A 16,043-nucleotide genomic window follows, 5' to 3' on the forward strand; every position below is an offset into this window, starting at 1 on the left:
GCGTGCGCGGCCGGAGCCGGAGGGGGCGGCGGGGTGGGCGGAGCGCGCGGCCGGGCGGGGGCAGGAATGCGGGGCGGCAGGGGTGTCGGGGGAGGGGAGGCGGGACTGGGGCCGAGTGGGAGGAAGGCGGCGGCGGCTGCGGCTGCAGCAGCAGCAGCAGCAGCAGCAGAAGCAGCAGCAGCAGCAGCAGCCCTTGGCCTCAAGGAACAATGTGAGACGTTGCCTGAAATGTTAATTTCCGTTCCTCATTTCATCATCCCCTGGCAGGGCGGTAGCACTGTGTGTGTCTGTGCAGGGTTGGCCCTGCCACATGGATCCAGTCCCCTTTCACTGAGGAATTGTGCGTTCAGTCTTGAATCTGTCGTTTTGTAGCGAGTCTTGATTTTTTCTTGAGGCCTGCCCTCTACCTGGTGCCCCTCTGAGGCTTTCCGTGTCTGCTGTGTTTTTGGAAAGTTAGCCGTGTGTACCGGCTTGGGAAGAAGGCTAGACTTGTTGGAGGAGGGCCCCATACTTTCAAAACTGTTTTCTTCCTAACAATTAAGTTGTAACATGCTCATGTTTCACGGTTTCCGCCAGTCAGGCATTTTATATTCGCTTGCAAAAACAGAGTGGTATTACAGAAATTTTCGTGGAGAATCAGACTTTGGGACTTCTTATTTGCTAAGAGTTTTCTCTGGCCATTTGAGCAGTGTCCTCAACCCTTCAGCTGAGTAAATGCAGAGTTGTTGAGCTGAAACAGGCTCTTTTGGTGCTTTTTTGGCGGGGTATGATGAGACGTTATTTGGCAAAACGTGTAAGATGATATTGCTGTGGAAAAAGTGCATTGAAACGGTTACTATTTTTGGTTCTTGCAAAACCAGTCAATGGCATAACCTGGATGGTTCTACATCAGAGACCCTGAGACTGTTACTTAGTCTCTCTGGGGCTTTGATTTTGACTGCCCTGAAAACCTAGAGTTCTGTTTGTGACTTGGAAAATGATTTGACAACTATTTTGATATTACTTTGCAAATGTAATTAAAAACAAAAGGAAAGATATTTTGCTCAACTTCTATTGTGACCCTTGACTTGGATCTCCATATAGCTGGCATTTCCTCCCCCACTCTCATTCAGCTGTTGTTCTCCTCTTTCCGTGGTTTCATGCTTAAGAGCTGGGTCTCCTGTGATAGGCTGGCCATCCTGAATGGAGTGGGATGGGAAGGAGGAACAAAGGCCAAGTTGCTATGACATTTTGCACTGTTCTTTGTGCATGCCTCCAGTTTGTTGAAAAGCTACTCTAAGGATACTGTTAAATTTGCCCAAGCTTGAAACTTTCAGAAATTTTTTTCTTGGGACTTTTTATTTTTGACTGTGGTAAAATACACATGACAGAATTTACCAGAATTTACACCTTTAAAGGTGTCACCTAGTTTTTAGTTCCTCATTTGTAGCTCTTGGTCAGCCTTCTGACTTGCCTTGCACTCAGATGCTTTTCTCCAGACCAGCCGTTTGCTCACACCACACCAGACACTGGACCAGGTGTCTGCTGATGACTAGTGGCTGGCATGTTAGCTATAGTTACAGTGGTTGATACAGTGACGGAAACTTTCTGCAAAGAGTTAAAGAAACTGTGTTATTTGTATTTGAGAATTTTTTTTCTTTATTATTATTTTTGTGTGTGTGGTTCTGGGGATAATATTTTTCAAGAAACTTTATGTGCCTTGGGTGCTTAAGTAGGTTTGACATAATAAAGTTACATTTCATCAAATATAGGAGGACAGTTATTTTGCATGTTGGCAGTGAGCCCATCATCAATTAAATAACATTATTACAGAGCATCAGTAAATGCTGGTTCAGAGAATAATCTGCATTTGTTGCCAAAATAAGTGTTTTGATCTGTCCATTACCTTGTGTAAGTCCCTTCATCTCTCAGATGGCAAGTGTAATGGAGGAGCTTCTCTTAGTAGCAAGATATTTGCTAGTTAATAGGTGAGAGTGCTGCTTGTCTGACCACATGCCGTGTCAGTTTGTTATTGCAGTTTAGTTAGTGCTCTGTGGGGATGGATTTTGGTCCGCCTGATAAACTGTACAGAAATCGAATGAACTCCGTCGGATAACTAGAAGGTATTGTCTTGAAATGTTTTCAGTATGTGTTCTCTTAACTTGAATTTCAAATGGAATTTCTGTGCAATTCAATTTTCCCAGTTTTGTCTTATATAAGGAAAAGGTGTCAGTCCTTAGCTCTGAAACTCCATTAATTGAATAATTGGCACAGAAATCCCTTTTAGGCTTAGAAAATGATTCACTTTAATGGCTATTTCAGTAATTCCTATAGATATTTCTATTACTAAGTGGCTTTTGTTTGTTTGGTAGACCTTATTCATGGTATCTCTTTTTTTTTATATTTATTTTTTAGCTGTAGCCGGATACAATATCTTTAATTAATTCATTTTTATGTGTCGCTGAGGATCGAATCCAGGGCCTACCGCTCTACCACTGAGCCACAACCCCAGCCCCTTCATGATCTCTCTTAAGCTAGAGTTAGACTCAGCTGTGTACTTAAATTTGTTATTCTGTGATTTTCTTAACTCCCATTCCTCTCTTCCATATTTAATTTAACTTTTTTTTTTTTTTTGGTAATTCACCTTTGGACCAAGTAGCATTTTGTATATTTGGTAGAAGTAAAAACATTATTTTTTGACATGGTTCAGGTCCCTGAACATTCTTTTTTTTTTTGGATGGGGAGGGTACTGGGGATTGAACTCAGGTGCACTCTACTATTGAACCACATCCCCAGCCTTGTTTTGTATTTTATTTAGAGACAGGGTCTCACTGAGTTGCTTAGCACCTCACTGTTGCTGAGAGTGGCTTTGAACTTGTGATCATCCTGCCTCAGCCTCCTGAGCTGCTGGGATTACAGGTGTGTGCCACCGAGCCTCGGCTTGGGCCCTGCACATTCTAAGCATGGTTTCTATCACCTGAGCTGCAGTCCCAGCTGCAAATGTTATTTTTGTTATAGCATCCCGAGTGACTCCCTCAACCCCCAGCCCCTGTCACTCTCCCTCATAGCTCAAGACACAGGCTACCTTGGCCTCTTGTTTCTTAGATTGTGTCCTGTGTCATCGTCTTGGGCATGGTCTTGACACATCCTGACACCTCTCTGTGGTACAGGTTTCTGCTAAGTATAATCCTGCATCCATCTCCGGGTCCCAGCCCAAAGATACTTGTGCACAGCTTCTGGGTCTTCCTTAAATGTCACCTTCTCTTTCCAAGGGTTCTTAATTTTTCAAGCAAAATGCCTCCTCCCCCCACTTGTTACAACATGTAGAAAATAGATAAAATTTATCAAATACGCAGTAGTTGGTTGAATGTGTTGTCCCTGTCTGCATGCTGCCTCCACCCACCCCTCATGAAAAGGTCTGTAAGCTTAATGTGAAGACGTGGATTGTCCCCTTGTTTACCTAGGTTCCAGTCCAGGGAGTGAGACTGTAGATATAGAAGTGGTTCAAGAAATATTTGTTGACTTGTTCACTACTTCATACAGTTGTTCTTATATATGTGGATGTATTTGAGTAATTTTGATAAGAGAAAGATAGAATCCCATAATTGTTTATTTTATTGGCTAGGAATTGCCTTACACATTCATTGCATGTTTGTATATAATATGTGTGTGGGGTCTGGTTTTCAAAATTGGAACAGAACAAGAGATAAAGGACACGTAGCGAAAGGGGAGATTACTTTGTGAGAAGTGTGATAACGGTTTTGGTAGGATTGTTGCTTTCTGGCCAAGGGAGAAGACTGGAAGCAATTTTTCTCCTGATTTACAAACCCTTCCCACAATAGTTCCAATGATAGAAGTTTGTTGGAGGCCCATGCTAGTCTGCCTTAGTGTGCTGCTGCTCAAGGTGCTTAATCTGTGGCTGAGCACCTTTCCCAAAGGTAATGAGGGGCAGCTTAGTATCTAAATGGAATTCCTCGAAAGTTTTAGGATTTTTTTTTTTGTTGGGGGGTTTACTGGGGATTGAATCCAGAGCACTTAACCACTGAGCCACATCCCCAGCCCTTTTTGTTTTATTTTGAGACAGGGTTAAGTTTCTCAGGCTGGCTTTGAACTCACGAGCGTCAGCCTCCCAAGTCATTGGGATTACAGGCATGTGCCCCATGGAAGTTTGAGCATGGTGTCACATGCTTATAATCCCAGGGACTCAGGAGGCCCTTTTTATTTATTATTTTAGTTGTAGGTGGACACTAGTTCGTTTATTTATTCTTACGTGGTGCTGAGGATTGAGCCCAGGGTCTCACACATGCTAGGCAAGCACTCTTATCACTGAGCTACAACCCCAGCCCCCTTTTTCTTCTTCTTCTTATTTTTTGGGGGGGACAGAATCTCTCTAAGTTGCTGAGGCTGGCTTTGAACTTACGATCTTCCTGCATCGGCCTCCTGAGCTGCTGTTTGAGCATTTTAATGATGGAAAAGAGGAGCTCTAAGGGAAATACACCAAAAAGGAATTATGTGTTACTGCTGTTTTCTCATTTAAGTCATTGTTTTGTAAATACTAAAATATGAATGTAAGGCCTGGGTATATGTAGCTCATGGTAGAGTACCTGCCTAACCAGGTGGAAGGCCCTGGGTTTCATCCTGAGCACTGGGTGAAGTGTGGACTGTATATGTAATTGGCAAAAAGTTTCTTTTGTAAAGACTGCTTGTGAATGGTAGTTGGAGACTTGAGTTCTTGATTTTGATAACAGGAGGTTGGATTTGTGTGGTTTCAAGTCTTTGACATAAATGGAGAGGGGAATTGGTTGGTTGTGGTTGGAAACATTAAGACATTATTCCTGACCTAAGAAATCCCATGGTTCTAGAACTGGTTCTGTGAATAGAGTCAGGTGGGTTTAGTTTGCACACAGATCTGTCTGAATGGCTAAGATTTTTCAAGGGCTGTGCCTTTTTGCATCTTTCCTATGGTATTGGCAGAGGTGCTGTTGGGCAGCATCCTTACTACCTGGCTGAGGGCAAGACAGACATAAGCTTCCAGTCTTGGGCATTTGTGCAATGAATTATTATCTTGAAAGTCTGAGGCACTCTGGTAAAGCAGACAGTGTATATCTGTTCATTATTTGAAATTGTTGTTAACAAAGTATTTTTACCACTTAGATCAATTTTTTTTTTTTTTTCTGACACGGTTAAGTAAAATTCATAGAAAATTTCCCCTCATGACTTGATTAATTCTTAAAAATGTGACCTTGGGTTGGGCGTGGTGGCACATGCCTGTAATCCCAGCAGCTCAGGAGGATCCAGAGCTCAAAGGCAACCTCAGCAACTTAGGAAGACTTTGTCTCAAAACATTAAAAAGGGGGGGGGGGGCTGGGAATGTGGCATGGTGGTTAAGCACTCTGGGTTCAATCCCCAGTAACCTCTCCCCCCAGAAAAGGGTGACCTTGGGCTGGGGTAGCCCAGTGGTAGAGTGCTTTCCTAGGCCATGAGTTTGGAATAAAGTGATTTTTATGAATTGATGGAATTAAACTTATAAATGCTAATAACTTTGATATCAGGTTATTTGCTGTGTGCACGCCTCTAATTCCTGTAAGTTGGTAGGCTGAGGCAAGAGGAGGCCTGGAGGATTGCAAGTTCGAAGCCAACTTGGAGAGACCCTGTCTCAAAATATAGTAAAAAGGACTGGGGATGTGATTTAGTGGTAGAGTACTCCTGAATTCAATCCACCATTACACCCCTGACCCCAAAATAAGACAGAAAAACAGGTTATTTTTCATTTAAAATGTAGCAAAAAAGACTACACATCAGTAGTCTTTGCATATTAGTAGTGACTGTTTTCTTCTTTTTCTCCTCCTAAGAACAGTTTTCATTCTCAGTGTGAATACCCTGGGATAATGATTATTTCTGCCTATTAGGAAGATGGCTTTAGGGTGCTTGATTTGTACAGTTCCCACCCCTGTCCCTCTGGAGATTGGACCCAAGGCCTCTTGTTGTGGCAAACCCTCTACTACTGCATCCCAGCCCATGAGCTTTTGACTAGTTATGGTTAGCCTGTTTCCCCCTACATTGATATATAGCATGATAAACAGAAAAGCCTTGGATTCTGGTGGTAGTGTCAAGTTGAGATCATTATTGCTATTCTGCTTCAATTTCAGTTGTGAGGAACTTATCAGTCTAAAGAAACTGAACTTTGTTGGTATTCATCCCCACCCCAAGGGGCTGGGATTGAACCTAGGGCCTTGCATATATACTAGGCAAGCGCTCTACCACTGAACTACATCCCATTATTCACCTTTTTTTTTTTTTTTTTAAAACGCTGGGGAGGGATCAAACCCAGGGCCTGGTGCGTGCAAGCACATGCTTTACCACTGAGCTGCTCCCCTGCCCTCTTATCATGCTTTTAAATGTGGTTTTACATCCTGTAAAACAGGAAGTAAAAAAAAAAAAAAAGACCAAAAAACCCCCAGAGCTACACTCTTAAAAGAAATAGCTTAAAAAAATTATTAAGGTTTTTACTTACTTAAGGGATGTACATAACATGAAAATCCTTTTTGGATGATGGCAGAGAAGAAAATGCAGCTTTCTGGAGTCAGAAAGCTGGGTTGAAAATGTGGCATTGTCTTGTTAACAGTCCACAATTCCAAGGTTGATTCACATTTCAAGGAGGCATTAGGCTTTGTGGATTTTTCTTTGCTGAAATTGTATGTATTGAATTGAATTGTAAATTCGCTTCTAGTTTATTTAAATTACCTACATAGATTATTTTATTTGAGAATGGTCATGTGAAATGTGAAGTTCTTTGGTTCAGCTTATTAAATATTTTAATGCTCAGTATTTCTTATGTGGAGTTTCTTCCTAATACTTGAGAGAGGTATGTTTGGATTGTATCCTTCATCTTTCAGTATGACACTTAGAAAGATGGTATGTGCTTTCCCTTATAACTTAATTTTAAGTGGGTGTAACCTTAATGAGATTTATAGGTAAACTTTGTTTTTCTTTAGAAAAACAGTTAGACCTAATTCTCCTAAACTTGGGTTCTCATCAGGTGATTGGCTTTCTAAAGGAGGCTGTTGAAACAACTTTTTTCTTTTCGTGGTGCTGGGGATCAAACGCTAAGCCAGTGCTCTACCACTGAGCTACATGCCTAGCCGGAAACAGTAGCCTTTGAAAAAGACATTTAAGAGGCTAAAGACAGTGAAGTGTTAGAAAGTTTAGGGAGAAAAATATCTATACCTGACCCATCTCTTTCCTTATCTTATAGCTTCTGAGCCTCCAAATATGTTAGCTCAAGGGGTGGCAGGTTGATGGAAGGTGTGAGAAGGGAAAGGCAGGCTGTGAAGGGTGGGAGGAGAAATGCTGACCCTGAACAGTGATGTCTTTGATAATTTTCCATTGCTGCTCTAACAAATCACCAGACGTATGTTTTAACAGTGCAGTCTCCTGATCTTAGGGTTCTGTAGGTCAAAAACCTGACACCATCACCTTGAGCTAAAATCAAAGTGTTGGCAGGTCTGGTACCTTCTGGAGGCCAAGGGGAGCACGGTCTTGGTGCCTGCTCCGGCTTGGAGATGCTGACCACACTCCTTGGTCAGTTGCCTTTCCACTTCCTCCAAAGGGACTATCAGTGCATCTCTGACTCATCTGCCTTCCTTTCCATTTCTGTGGACCCTGTGATCACATGGGGCCCACCTGGATAATCCAAGATTTACTGATTTGTAGCCTTATTTCACTTTTCCTTGTGATCCAGGGATTAGGTATGGCCTTGGGTGTGGTGGTGGCTATCTTCTGCCTCCCACACCAGGATTGCATTGCAGCAGCAGGTCCTGTGTGCTGGCTTTGATGTCCCCCTTCCCCTTTTTCCTTTTAGTAGTAGAGACTGAACCCAGGACCTGGCATACTGAGCTATATCCCAACCCTTTTAATTTTTTAAAATTTTGAGACAGGGTCTTTGTGAGTTGCTTGGGTGGCTTGGAACTAACAATCCTCCTGCAGCCTTTGAGTAACTGGGATCACAGGCATGGCCAGTGCGTCTGGCTGACCCTTGCTGGTCAGTGGAGTGTGGAATTGGGGCTACTGAGCCTCCAAATATGTTCAAGTTCTGGATGAGGTTTTGTTTTAAATCAACTTATTTTGAAATATCGGAAAAGTTGTAAAAGTTCCATTAAGTTCTTCATCTGGGTTCCTTCAATGTTGACTTATCCCAGTAGTAAGGTTGTTGAAACTAAAAAATTAACACTGGTACTTTGCTGTTAAGGAAATCTCAGACTTCATTAGAGTCCACCCATTTTGCCAGTCCTGTTCCTTCTGTTCTAAGGTTCCATATAGGATCCTTCCTCTCTTCCTGTAGTGGTTTTTGTCTTTCCTTGTGTTCATGACTTTGGGAGTGTTGAAAAGTACCACATGACCTTTGTTTTATGTTTTTGAACTGTTCGCACCTTTGGTAGGGTGGTGACCACTTGCAGAGCTGAGCTTTGAGTTAGCTCAGCCTTTTCTGTAGTGGGAGAATGGCTTTGTTTCTTTCTTCAGCTGGAATGAATTATATGATTTATGGAGAGGGTTTCTCTCATGTTTAGTGATTTAGTCCACAGATTTTATTGGCTGTATGTCAGGCTGTGTTGTAGGTATACTGACATGATGGGGACAAAAGCCCTACTTTGAGATAGGGGGAGTTGCACTCCTTTGACTAAAGCACGGGGTTATGGACTGGGTCCTGTGAAATGAGATAGGCCTGGAAGAAACTGTCCTTCTGGTGCAGATGTCTAGAAGCCCACTGGAGAGTGCTTCTCAAGCTGTGCCTGGGTGTGGAGTCCACCTTTGCTGTGAGAAGGCTCTGGACAGGGGCTGTGGAGGCAGCATGGGATGGGAGAAGGTCAGCTAAATCTGCTTGAAATGGAAGCCAGTCCAAGAACATGGGCCTGGGAGGATGAACCTGTCAAGGGGGAGGCAGGGTTGGTGTGGTGAGAGCCCAGCAGTACAGCCTGTGCTCCCTCACCCAGCCAGGGAAGAAAGCCCTGTGGGGGAGGTGCTGAATGTAGGGCCACTGTCATCCTCTCCTTTGTGCTTCCTCCACCATCCTCTGCGCTGTTGAGCAACAGGTTTGCAGAGTGTTTTACTAGAAACGCTGGAAGGTAGGACTCTGGAAACGCTGTTTTCCAGAGAAAAATGTAGAACAACCAGATAGAAGTAGTCATTGAGAGTTGAAATGTACTGTAGGAATAATACTTGAATTCTCAGGAATACCTGCCCCAGAAAAGTGACCATGGAGTACTGTGCTGCCAATAGAGTCCTTCTGGCCAGCTCTGGCAAGGAGCTGTTCCAGGAGTTGGGAGGACCTGGAGAGTCTTGAAGAGGGTGGTGACAGGCAGAAGGAAAGAAGAACAGAAGTAGAGTTGTCCCCTCTATCTGAGGGAGATGTGTTCTAAGACTACTCCCTCCTTCTGCTGCGTATGCTTAAAACCTTGGATAGTACCCCATCCTGAATCCTATGTGTGGTATGCTTTTTCTGTTTTTGGTACTGGGGATTGGACCCAGGGGCACTTTACCACTGAGCTATGTCCCCAGCCTTTTTGTTTTAAGACAGGGTCTTATTAAGTTGTTGCCTAGTCTGGCTTGAACCTGAGATTTTCCTGCCTCAGCCTCCTGAGTAGTTGGGTATGCTTTTTCTTATTGAGAACTTTCACCTTTCACTGAAAAGAAGTACTTGAGGGCTTCTCCTTGACGTTTCTGAATGGCTAGCTCCTCTGTTCTTGGACTTTGGGGCTGCTGTTAAGTAAGGTTGATTGAATGGACTCCAGGATACATGAGCACTGTGGACTAGGGAACCAAGGGCGGGCAGGAACATGGCACAGTTTAAAACCTATTGTTTATTTCTGGAGTTCTCCATTTAATATTTTCAGACCTCGCTTGACAGGGGAAGGGGGCTGTGTAAATGCTTTGGCAGCTGGTGTTTCTGCAGGGTGCCGGCCCAGCTCAGCCAGGTGCACCTCCAGGGGTGGCGGAGGCTGGCCAGGCTGTGTGGTACATTCAGTTTGTGTTTATTTTATGTAAGCCTCCTTTGTTACCAACCCTCTCTCACATTGAAACATCTCACTTTTGCGGGGTGGGGGTGGGGTGGCTAGTTTGCTTATCTTGAGGGAATTTGCTTTTATGGATTTCCCTGTCGGAGGGCTAATCAACAGTTGTACTAGGGTCAGAAGCTACACGCAGTTCCTGCTAGAACCATGGGAACTGGGTGCACTTCACCCTTGTTCCACAGAGCACTGATACAGAAGGGCCTTTCCTTGCCTGACCCATGCTGGCTGGGTGCTTCTTTGTTGTCCAGGGATGCTTTTGATGCATACGCTTTCAGTGAGTCAAATTAAATAAAAATAATTTTAAGATCAGTTGGCTAATCAGAGCTATTTGGTTTCAAAATGTTTGCTGTTGGGTTTGAAATCAGTCCTTCATGGACTGTTAAAGTGAACAGAATAGCTTCTATTCTGAGACTAGAGTTGTCCAAGACTTAAAGCCTTGATAGAGTATTAAATAATAGATGTAAGGGCACTGGATAGCTAGTTCTGTGGTTCTAAGCATCACCTCATTTTGAAAATGGCACGCCTTACCTCCAGGGAGGCTCGAGGTAGGTTCTGGGCCTGAACAGGGAGGGGGAGATTTGTAGGGAGTAGAATAATGGTAGTGTGTGTTTATTCTGTGTATTCCTTGCATGGTGTTCATTCCAGCCTACACTTCCACTTAGAGTGACAGGTGCTGTGCTGAGCTGCAGGTGAGCTGGGACTGGAACCTGTGTCCTCTCCTTGTTGGCCAAGCTCCCTGGCCTATAGCCTGTACTCATGATAATTCCGCTGGCCATCTCATGAGATGTGGAGCTGGTAGAGAATTTCACACGAGACTTCACTCACGTGGTTTTCCTGAAATAAACAAATGCACTGTTGGACATGGAATCCTGCATGTGCTCCAGAGAAGTAGACCCTTATTGTGACTGATGCTAACTTCTGTGAGCTGGTAACTTTTTTTTTTTTTTTTAAAACTGGTGCTGGGTCTCACCCATGCCGAGCACGAGCTCTACCACTTGAGCTATAGCCCTGTGATCACCCCCTGCATCTCAGGGGAGAAAAGTACCTTTCCCTCCCTTTGCTCCCCTGCCCATCTTGTGTTTCTGTGTTTGCATGCCCCAGCTTGTCATTGTTAGGCACTGACAGGTAGTGTGCCATGTGGGTGAGATGGTGACTTTAGATTTCAATTCCTTATGGGTCTGTTTCTCTGAATTTAGGATTTGATCAGGTAGTAGAAATGCTCTAGAATTGGCTGGTCATGGGGATACACACTTGAAATCATGGGAGGCCAAGGCAGGAGGATGGCAAGTTTGAGGCCAGCCTGGGCTTAACTTTGTGAGGCCCTGTCTGAAAAAAGGGCTATGGATGTAGCTCAGTGGTTCAGTGGGGTTCAGTCCCAGAACTGAAAACAAAAACAAAAACAAACAAACAAACAAAAACAGAACTGTAGAATGTAAAACCCAGGTAAATTCCAGATGTTAGTGGCTTTACTTTAATATATATATATATATATATATATATATATATATGTNTATATATATATATATATATATATATATATAATTTTTTTTTTTTTTAAGTTGTAGTAGTTGGACACAGTAACTTTATTTCGTTTATTTTGTATGGTGCTGAGGATTGAACCCAGTGCCTTACACATGCCAGGCGAGGGCTCTACCACTGAGCCACAACAACACTAACCCCTTAATGTTGCATTATTAACAGAATGTTTCTCCCTGCTGGCTTCATGGAGGTTTTGTAAATAGGAAGTTTACTAGTGAAGCCTTAGCAAGCAGTGTAGCTCTACTGTCTCCCTCGGGAACCTGGCCAGCCCTTGCCTTTGCTCTGCTCCCACCTGTTACTGTTGCTGCAGTGGCAGTCTTTATGTATCCACCTTGGTTCAGGAAGAGAATGCCAAGGGCAAGGGTAGAAACTTCATGGAGTCCACCAGCCTAACTCATGCAAAAGCAGACATCAAGTGCTGATTAATCTAGGCAAGCAGTCCCTCCACCCCCAGGCTGCTTTAAATAGCCCTCAGTTTTATTAAAAGTCATTCCTAAGTAGTGAGATATTTTCATGACAAGCCACATTGGTTGTGTGCAGGAAGTAAACCTCCCTGTAATTAATGCTTTTGTAGTGGTGCTAGGTTGTCTTGAGGCTGGTCATCTGGTACCTAGATGTCAGGCCTGATGCTCAAGGGACTGACTTGCTGCTGACGGGACTCTCCTGGGAGCAAGTACTTACTGCCCACACATGCCTGAGGAATATATTTACTTAATGTACAAACCGGTGATGGGCCCAAGGACCCGAGTGAGGGCAACTTTAAGCTTCCAGATGATTTCCACCTTGAAAAACTTTGGAATGATCAAAATTGCATTCTGTTGTGATGTGGTTCTTCGATGCTGGAGTTGATGGAAATAAGGGGTTTCCTTAAGCACCAGCACAGAATCCCTATGAGAGCCGTCACAGGGAGAAACCCTAGTTGTTGGAGATGATTACATCAGGGAAAGGTGGATGAGAGTAAGGAGTGAGGGGCCACTTCATGCTGGCTGTAACTGTCTAGGGACACATTTGTACACAGCTTGGTTGCTTATGTAAGTAGAGTCTGCAGGTTGTTCATGGGGCCCGGTCTGCAAGACCTGAGACCCATGCCCTCTGGGGCATTGTGGGCTGACTCAGGTGGGGAATATTCAAGTGTGGTGTGGTTAACAATGTGGAGACCATTCTTTGAACAGGATGCCTTCCGTGGGTTTGAAGGATTTTAAAGGAAAAACTAACACCACCAGTTAAGGTTTTATATATATATATATATATATATATTTTATTTTATTTTTATATATATATATATTTTATATATATGTATATATATTTATTTATTTAATTTTTTTAGTTTTCGGTGGACACAACATCTTATATTTTATTTTTATGTGGTGCTGAGGATCGAACCCAGCGCCCCGCACAGGCGAGTGCGCTACTGCTTGAGCCACATCCCCAGCCCCTGTCTACTTCCTTTTTGCTGTTGGCTGTGGGGTGCTAGTTTTATGTTCCTTTTTCTCCAACTCTGACTGTAACCCTGGACAGTGTTTCTTGGGTCTATGCTGGACAGCCTGCATGTGCTGCTGCTTCCCAAGTCCAGTTCAGATGGGCTGAGCTACAGTGGCTATGCCCTGGGCCTTTGTGTCTTGTCAGAGACACCAGTTAGGAACTGTCCTAGAAAACATGAAGCACAAAATCAGTTTATTAGCCCCCAAGTTAAGCTATATTTTTTTATTTGATTTTGGGGGTTCCTTTGAAGTCATAATAAATTAGAATAGAAAGGATAATACACCAAGAAACAAATACTAGGTCTAGTTTTAGCATTTAAAATTTTTGTGTTATGTTTCCAGAACTATTTTATTGTGACCTATTTTCCCAGTAAGCACAATGATATCTAGAGATGATATTCACCAGTTTTCTGAAAGCTGGAAAAAGAAAAAAATTGTACGGTGGAGACAGAGTGGTGACTGGTTACAGTGCTCCATGATTTCTTCAAGGCTCCAGCCTCCAGTGAGGTTGGGGCACAGTTGTGCTGGCCATCCTGGCACCTCATTTCCAAGGTGGCTGTAATCATCTCTCTGGCTCAAAATTGAGTGCTTCACAGCAGACTTGGTGGCTCATTGTAAAGGGGTCTTCAGGTAGAGCAGAGCAAAGTAATGAGGAAGCACTGATGCAGTACTTTTCATTATGGAGTTGGTGTGTGACCGCGCCCTATGTGTTCATAAATTCTTCCCTCCCTATAAAAATGCATTTTCTATATATACACAAACATATAATATATACATTCCCCATACGTATACACACATTCGTACTTTTTTTTTTTTTTTTTTTTAAGTACTGGGATTGAATCCAGGGACTTGTGTGTGCTAAGCAAGTGCTCTACCACTGAGCTACAGCCCAGCCATTCTTTTATTTTGAGACAGGGTCTTGCTGACTTGTTGGCCTGGAACTTGCCATTTTTCTACCTCAGCCCCTTAAGTAGCTGAGATTACAGTGTCACTGCTCCTGGAATTAAATATTAAAAAAATATATATATATATATTTAGTTGGATACAATACTTTTGTTTTATTTATTTTATATCATGCTGAGGATTGAACCCAGGGCCTCGCACTCGCTAGACAAGCGCTCTACTGCTGAGTCACATCCCTGATATATTTTTTTATATGAAATGTTTATTGTGTTATCTGAAATTTTCCTTTTTAGCCATTTGTGTGTGTGTGTGTGTGTGTGTGTGTGTCGCCCTGGGGATGGAACCCAGGGGCTCAGGCATACTAGGCATGTGCTCTACTGCTGAGCCACATCCCCAGAGTGTTCAGTTCACTGGCCCCAAATGTGTTCAGCGTTGTGTTACATTGCCACTGTTTCCAGAACCTCTTCATTCAACAGAAGCTCAGAATGATGCTTTCCCTCCCTGTGTTGCTGAGGACTCCGGGTGCCCATGTGCGTAGAAGCCTCTGGCTGCTTGCACTGTCATGATGTTCTCATGTTTGTGCATGCTGTGCTGTGTGTGTTCTCCTACTCCGTTGGTGGCCCAGCACTGTGATTGGCATCTGTGAGGTATGTCAGTAGCTGCTTAACCTGAATGTCCCTGTGACCACATGCAGTGAGGAAACTGGTTGCATCTCCATCTGGAATGCTTGGAGACACGGATGTGTATGTTCGTGAACTGGCATCAGATGTATCAGTAGTGTATTGATTTGCTTAGCGTTATGGTGATTCTGCAGTTTCACAGATTGTTTTCTCCATAGGAAGTGTTTGCCCAGGCTCTGAGTGGCGAGGTGTTTGACAGCCATGCACTTTCAAATGTTCCAGCCAAACCTAGGAAGGGGACACAGTGCAGACACTTGAGTGTAGGCCAAGGTTTGACATGTTTGCATTTTACTGGGTTTTCAGCTTCTCTGTTTGACATTTTGATGGTAGGAATACTGGAGAGATGCTTTGTGATATTTTTATACTTCACATTAATTCTGAGAGTCAAAGTAGCAAGCTAAACTAATTCTGACTTACATAGATGAGACTAAGATAAGACGGAAGAACTTTTTCTCACATGTTTCTTTTTGGTATTGGGGATTGAACTCAGGTGTTCTCTATCACTGAGCTATATATCCCCAGCTCTTTTTATTTTCTTATTTTGAGATAGGATCTTGCTGACTTGCCCAGGCTGGCCTGGAATGTGGGATTCTCCTACCTCGTCCTGCCATGAGTGCCACCATGCTTGGCTGCTTTTATCCTTATGCTTGCTTTTTAATTGACAATTGTGGTTTCCTTTTGTCCGCTGATGAGGGGAGTCTTAGCTCTTGGATACCCAGCCTTTTAGTACTGCTTTGGAGTCCTACCAGGGCTCTTCCTTGGATGCAGAAGTGTGTGTGTGTGCATGAGGCTGCTCTGGTAGGTGTGTACTATTCTGTACCTTGCCTTTTTAAAACTTACTCTTGGAGTTTATCATGTGTTATCATAGCTGCTTCATGGCAACGTGTGTGTGCCTCAGCTTGGTCTACCTTCGCCATTGTTGTCCCAGTGTTTACTGTGATGGTGGTATCCTGTGCACGCTCTTGTACCTGTGAAAGTGTTTCCTGTCACTTACCTTCCGAGAGTCTGATCTAGTTAGATTGCTTTTGGTTAAGGTGGTACTGGCTCATGCTCACCAACAGTGTATGAGGGCTTGGGATTTAATTTTAAAGGCTTGCCATGTCTGGGCTTGTGTTCTGCATAATGTTCTGAACTTTGAAAGATGTGACAAACTAGACACCCTTCCTGAAGGTGAAAGCCTTCACAGGGCAAGGGCCTGTTGTTTGGATGATGTTTGGACTTGATAGAGGGTCTTCTGTTTCTGTCTACAAAACCCTGACAACATTCTTGGTGGAACAGTTAATGCAGACTTGTCACGAATGTCGTTGCCACTCTGCAAGGAACATCTGATGAACAGGTGAATGCCATTGCTGTGATGTGCAGAATGAGTCCCCTCATGGTTTCCAAGTCATCCC

The sequence above is a fragment of the Marmota marmota genome, unplaced genomic scaffold (genome assembly GCF_001458135.2).
Source record: "Marmota marmota marmota unplaced genomic scaffold, marMar, whole genome shotgun sequence".
In the NCBI taxonomy this organism is placed as follows: domain Eukaryota; kingdom Metazoa; phylum Chordata; class Mammalia; order Rodentia; family Sciuridae; genus Marmota; species Marmota marmota.